Source organism: Dioscorea cayenensis, chromosome 9, assembly GCF_009730915.1.
Source record: "Dioscorea cayenensis subsp. rotundata cultivar TDr96_F1 chromosome 9, TDr96_F1_v2_PseudoChromosome.rev07_lg8_w22 25.fasta, whole genome shotgun sequence".
Taxonomy (NCBI): domain Eukaryota; kingdom Viridiplantae; phylum Streptophyta; class Magnoliopsida; order Dioscoreales; family Dioscoreaceae; genus Dioscorea; species Dioscorea cayenensis.
The window spans coordinates 18148071-18154737 of NC_052479.1; the positions used below are offsets into that span (position 1 = coordinate 18148071).

Genomic DNA, 6667 nt, shown 5'->3' on the forward strand with positions numbered 1-6667 from the left:
GCCCTCTTATGGATTCACATGGGCGTGTGTAATTTCCACACGCCCGTGTGGATGTACAGAACTCAAAAGGTTGTGTTTTCTCTTTATAAATTTATTTTGCATTTTCATCTTTTCACTCCCAAACATTCTGAGAATGCAACCTTGCACTCTCCCAACCTCTAACCGTCATTTAATAGAGTTGTTACTTGAGTTTTCCGGTCATTTTCTATTCTTTCATTCCCATTTTGTCGGTAAGCTTCTCTTTCTCATTTCTTCGCCCAATCTTCATTTATTTTGCAGCACCAGCATCATCTTCACAAGTAGCAGCAACAAATGCACCAGCATTTGACACCGATACTTAAGGTGTCTTTACCTTCTTTGTTCTTATTTTTCATATTTTATTTTTGCATTTTATTTTGGACTTGTATACGATCTTCCTTCCGAGTTTATCTTTTATTTTTATCTCGAGTTGTATTTCATTGCTCTATCTTTTATATACTCCAGTCATTTTTGTTTATTGAGCTTCACTGAACCCCCTTGTGTATGCGTGCCGATGGTCTTGTCAGTATGGGAATTGAGAACTAGTCATGGACACGGTCAAGGTATTTTACACTTGGCCGTGTGTGCTTCACAATCAGTTGGAACTTCACTCCGAAGGACTTAACTCCATCAAACTCACCACTAGGAGTCAAAGGACTATTGTTTCAATTGCCCACTACCACATGTGTTTTAAATTGTATTACTTTTATTATGCTTGCATGTGTACATTGACGGAAATGTACATCTTAAGTGTGGGGAGGGAGAGGGGGGGAGTTCACATTGCACATGTTCTTTACATAAATTTTCATTGACATACATGCTCACGTAGCTAATGGCAGTTCACCTTATTTACAATGAGTGTATTCTTGAGTTTAGGAGAATTTTTAACATTGAATGTTCTCCTGCTCTAGTTTTACTTGAATTTTTAGGAATTTTTGCCCGATTGACACTTGTTGCACCACTTGCTCATGAAACTCTTTCGAAAACTCAAGTTCGATGTTTAAGGGACTAATTAGTTTTGTTTCTTGTGTTATTTTGGAAAAAATGGAAAAAGAAAAAGAAAGAACAAAAATAGATATATTGTTTAGTTGTGCATTTCGGGTGGAAAGAGCTACCACCTATGAAGTATGAAGCTACTCTCATAAGTCGGATATTAGTTATGCCCTAATGAGAGAAAGAGCTATCTCATGGGATGAGTGAAAGCCACCACCCCGTTAGAAAGAGCTACCACCTCGAAAATGTGAAAGCCACCTTAGCGGCCGCTTTGGAAATGGCTACCTTAGAGGATGTGTGAAGCTACTACCATTTTTTTTGGTTACATTTTATAGTTAAATAAGTCCCTTATACTTGGAACGTTGAGGAGTATACATTGGGTTTACTTGAGTGAGTTTACACACACTTACACGATTTCGGGGTTTGTTGTCCTTTTTTCGAGTTTTTAGCTAGAGCATTGATTTTTCGTATTTAGTATTGAAAGTTCCCTTACTTGAAGAATGCTTCCATTGTATGCTCTGGTGAACCTAAGGTCGAGCACTTTCAATATTTCCTTCTTTTATACTTTGATGTTTTATTTTTGTTTGAGGACAAGCAAAAGCTTAAGTGTGGGGGAGTTTGATAAGTGCTTGTGTATTAAGAATGCGAAATATTCTTTCCTTATGATGAGCATTACTTTTATCAGGTTTTTAGCGCTAATACATGTGTAGTTGTGTTCTTTTACGCATATTGGGTTGTGAAGTGAATTATCAAAGAAAGAAGCCAAAATAGATCATGAATGCACCTTGTTGATGGCATCTTGGAGTGAACAAATGCGAAGACACAAGTTGTGATCTAAGACACAAGAGTGTGTGCCAACCTCCATTATTATCAAGCAAATACATAGTTTGGAGGGGTACAAGGGTAGTCATATTCACGTGTCCTGACTTGTGCAATGCTAGCAAGATCGTTGTCAAATAGGATTTTAGTTGAAGATGCAACATGATAAGTGCTTATGTGATGAGAATGCGAAGTGTTCTTTCCTTATGATGAGCATTACTTTTATCAGGTTTTAGCGCCAATACTTGTGCCTTTGTGTTACTTTCATGCATATAGGGTTGTGAAGCTAAGTATTAAGAAAAGAAGCCAAAAGTAGATCGTAATCGCATTGTTTGGTGGAACCTTGGAAGGAACAAACATGAAGACGCAAGTGAAACTCTAAGATACGTGAATGTGTGCCAACCTCCATGAATTCAAGTCACTACAATGGATTGGAGGGGCACAAATGCAGTCACGTTTGCCTATCCTGACTCGTGCATTGATGATAAGATCTCCGCCAATGAAGCTTTTGATTGAAAAAGACGTGCGATCTACGGCATAAATGTGTCACTGTTTATGTTGCCTCGATGAAGAGTGTGGAATTGGGAGTGTTCTGGCCGTCTACTGTAGCAGTTACTGTTCACAGCCAGCCGAAAATGAGATTTCCAGAGAATCCACATGCATGTGTGGAAATTCCACAGGCCCGTGGGAAACATCCACAGGGGCGTGTGGATGCCTGATTCCATCCCTATTTTAGCCTCGATTCAGTCCGATTTTGGGGATCTTTTTTACCACTTCTCTTCCACTTTTCTCCATCGTTTGGGAGGCCATCAGCTAGGGTTTTGAGAGGCTTTTGGCACCTCTTAGGAGTGGTTTGAAGGATTCAAAATCGCGATTCACTTGGAAGAGGGTTATTGGGGGAGCTTTCGTCGACATAAATCCGGCGAGGTGTGCCCTAGGCCAGACAAGGGAACCCTTGGAGAAGACTAAACTACTCCACAAGACCATCGAGACGAATACCGAGGGGGTTTTTCTATGGATTACTTGTTTTTACATTCGATTTCATTGTTGATTGTAACTAGCTCCATGGAGAGTTAAACCCTCTAGTGGGTACTTGGATTTGTGAACCCTAGGATGCTATTGTTTCTTTAAACCTTTTATTATGCTTTACTTAATTGATGTTTTAATTGAGTTCCAATCTTGAATTCTTGTTGAATAATTTCTCACTTAGAGTGACACTAGGTTAAGAGTCTATATTGGTAACCTTTATGGATGGGTGACACGCCATGAGGGTTAGACAAAGCTGGATTGGAGAGGGTTGAGAGGGTGAGTCCAGAGGTAGGAGAGCGTCCCCTTTCCCCATCGATTTGATTTAATCTACCTCCACATTCCAAGAGTTCTTTGCGGTCATAGTAGAGTGAACTGGCTAAGGTATGACATTCTGCTGGGGCTTAGTTGCAAAGGCAACGGAGTGAAGCGTTGAAGTGATTTTAGCACCTAGGGCTTAATTGTGACTAGGGACCTTCCACCTGGACCAAAGGGTTAGGTCTACACATAGGAATAGGGTTTATCACTTGGAATCCCTAGAGCGCCTTGCATTTGTACGCAGTGGGAGGTATTGAGACTGATCAATTTCTCCACCAAGACTTGGTGTAGAGAGTTAGTCATGGTTGACCTTAGATTTGGGATCATGTATCTTAGGATCTCCATGACTCATTAATGCATTAGTTAGGAAACATAATAGCTGGTTTTGCACTTGAAACCATTATCTTAGGTGGAACAGTATCCAAGTACCCCACTTCTATCGATTGCCTTATCTCTCACCTACTTGTGCTTCTTTTTCTTATTTCTTTTACTCTTATTTACACTACACTTTATCAACACAATCATTGTTCATCTTTACTTGGTTAAGTAGAAATTTAAGTATTTTTACTCCCTACTCCCTATGGATACGATACCCCACTCACATGGGAATTTAAGTATTTTTACTCTCTACTCACTATGGATACGATACCCCACACACATGGGAATTTATTACTCGACAAACTCGTGTGCTTGCGGGTAACATGCACGGGTTGTTGTCAAGCTTTTGGCGCTGTTGCCAGGGAGTAGACGTTTAGAGATACTTTGCACTTTGCTTCTTAGCTATTCATCATTCATTCTTTTTCAGATTTTCTAATTCTATCATAGTTCTAAGTTTTTCTTTTCTTTTTGGTTACAGCTCTAGGTTATGACCCGAGGAAACCCTTCACAAATTGTTGAAGGAGATCCTGAGCTTGAGCGAACACTTAGAAGAAAGGGGAAAGAACCTATATAAGAATAGTTAATCCAAGCTGAAGAGGAAGGTCAAGGGTCAAATAATATGGCAAAATAGAATGAGCAACGGAGAACACTTTCTGATTATGCTAGACCGTCAGTACTGGGGACACAATCTAGCATTGTGTGACCCCTGATTACAGCTCTGAACTTTGAGCTGAAGCCAGCATTCATCCAGATGATTCAACAGTCAGCGCAGTTCAATGGTTTGGCCGATGAGGATCCAAACAACCACATAGAGAACTTCTTGGAAGTTTGTGACATGCTTAAGATTAACGATATATTGGATGATGCTATCAGATTGAGGCCTTTCCCATTTTCTTTCAAAGGAAGAGCCAAGCAGTGGCTTCATTCCTTACCAAACGCATCCATCATGACTTGGAATGAGATGGTCGATGCTTTCCTTGCAAGATACTTTCCTCCGGGGAAGTCGGCGAAGCTTCGAAATGAGATATTGTCATTTGTGCAGATGGAAATGGAATCATTGTTTGAGACATGGGAGTGCTTCAAGGATCTTTTGCGGAGGTGCCCAAAACACAGATTTCCCGAATGGATGATTATACAGACTTTCTATAATGGGTTGAATCCGAGTACAAGGCAATTGCTAGATGCCGCCGCAGGAGGAACAATGGGGAGTAAAACCCCCGAAGATACCCGATAGTTGATAGAGGATATGGCCATGAATAGATATAAGTGGAACGTGCGGGAAAGGAAGAAAGTGGTCGGACTCCATGAAATAGATGTAGTCACTTCTTTGGTGGCCCAAGTAGAATCATTGAGTAAGAAGTTAGACCTTGTAACTTCTAATAGAGTGGCGGCCGTGACTACTTGCACTGGGTACGGTGGAGGACATACCCCCTCCGATTGCCCTGTAGCCATTGGTGGTACACCCTCCGTTGAACAAGTTGATTATGTGGGTAATATGCAATGAGAAACCAAGGGAATCCTTATAGAGATACCTACAATTTTGGTTGGAGGAACCATCCTAATTTCTCATGGAACAATCAAGGGCAACAAAAGGCCACCGCACCACCAGGTTTTCAACAACAACAAGCCCCAAACATGGAGAATCGAGTTTCAGGTTTGGAGACCCAGATGACCAATCTAGAGAAGGCCTTGACTCGATTATGCAATCATTAGATACACGGTTCCAATCAGTCGAGGCTACACTTCACAACCACACTGCGTCATTGCGCAATCTAGAAAATCAAGTGGGGCAAATTGCGAAATCTCTATCGGAGAGACCACAAGGAAGCTTGCCGAGTAATACCAAGATCAACCCACGAGAACATGTAAAGGCGATCACTTTGAGAAGTGGTCGTGAGGTTGAAGGTAGGCTTCCAAGTGAAAAGACCAATGTTGAAGCACTAGAGGTCGTAGAGGTTGAGAAGGGAGCAACCAAGGAGAAGGAGGTAGTACCTCCACCTTATAAGCCAAGAATCCCTTATCCCTCTAGATTGAAAAATGATCAAGTGGATGAGAAGTACAAGAAGTTTCTGGGTTTGTTTGGGTAACTACATATAAACATTCCCTTTATTGAGGCATTATCCCAAATGGCTAGGTATGCCATGTTCTTGAAAGATTTGTTGACCAATAAAAGGAAATTGGAGGAGAGTACCTCCGTGATTCTAGATGCATCTTGTTCGGCGGTGTTGCAAAAGAACATGCCGAACAAGAAGAAAGACCCAGGAAGCTTCATCATCCCGTGCAACATTGGCAATTTGGGTGAAGAAATGGCATTGGTAAATTCTGGGTCTAGTATCCACGTCATGCGGTATTCTTTCTTTAAGAAGCTAGGCTTGGGAGAGCCTAGGCCCACTCGGATGACATTATAATTGGCAGATCTAACGGTCAGACATCCGAGCGGCATCATTGAAGACGTGCTTATCAAAGTGGACAAGTGTACATATTTCCTATAGACTTGATAGTGTTGGATGTCGACGAGGATGTAGATGTTCCTTTGATACTTGGGAGGCCATTCTTGCATACTTCCAAGGCATTAATCGACATGGATGACAGGGAGTTGATATTGAGGGTTGGAGATGATAAGCTCACATACCACCTCGCCGAAACCATGCGGCATTCTCTTGACTTTGATGATACTCTCTATTTTCTCGACATTACTGATGATATAATTGATGAATATGTGTAAGAAATGTTCAATCCGGATCCGTACAAAGGGTTGCTCGACCAAGATGAGAATATGAAGAAGTAATGGCGCTTGGTCTAGAGGAGAAGGTACCATCTACTCCGAGGATCATGAAGAAGGTGCTCCGGAAGATAAAGCGGGCGAGGAGACACCATAGGAAACGCCCCAAGGCTATTGGGCATGTGCAAGAACCGAGCAAGTTGGATGAACCTTTGCTAGGCGGTACCAAGCCCGATAATTCCTCCTCTAACTTCAAGAGGCTTTGCTCATCATGCTTTCAAGTTATGGGTAAGATAGCAACCTTCATCTATGAGCCCCCGTGAGGTAAGACAAGGTACGTCAAGCTTAGTGACGTTAAACAAGCACTTCTTGTGAGGCAACCCAAGTTTTAAT

General features: G+C 41.6%; 1 non-coding gene across 1 annotated transcript; it reads right to left on the bottom strand.

The window, feature by feature from the left end:
* Positions 1-4561: 4561 nt before the first annotated feature.
* LOC120269821 lies at positions 4562-4668 on the bottom strand. Its single transcript, XR_005539454.1, has one exon. It is a non-coding gene; the product is annotated as a small nucleolar RNA R71 (small nucleolar RNA).
* Positions 4669-6667: the final 1999 nt, after the last annotated feature.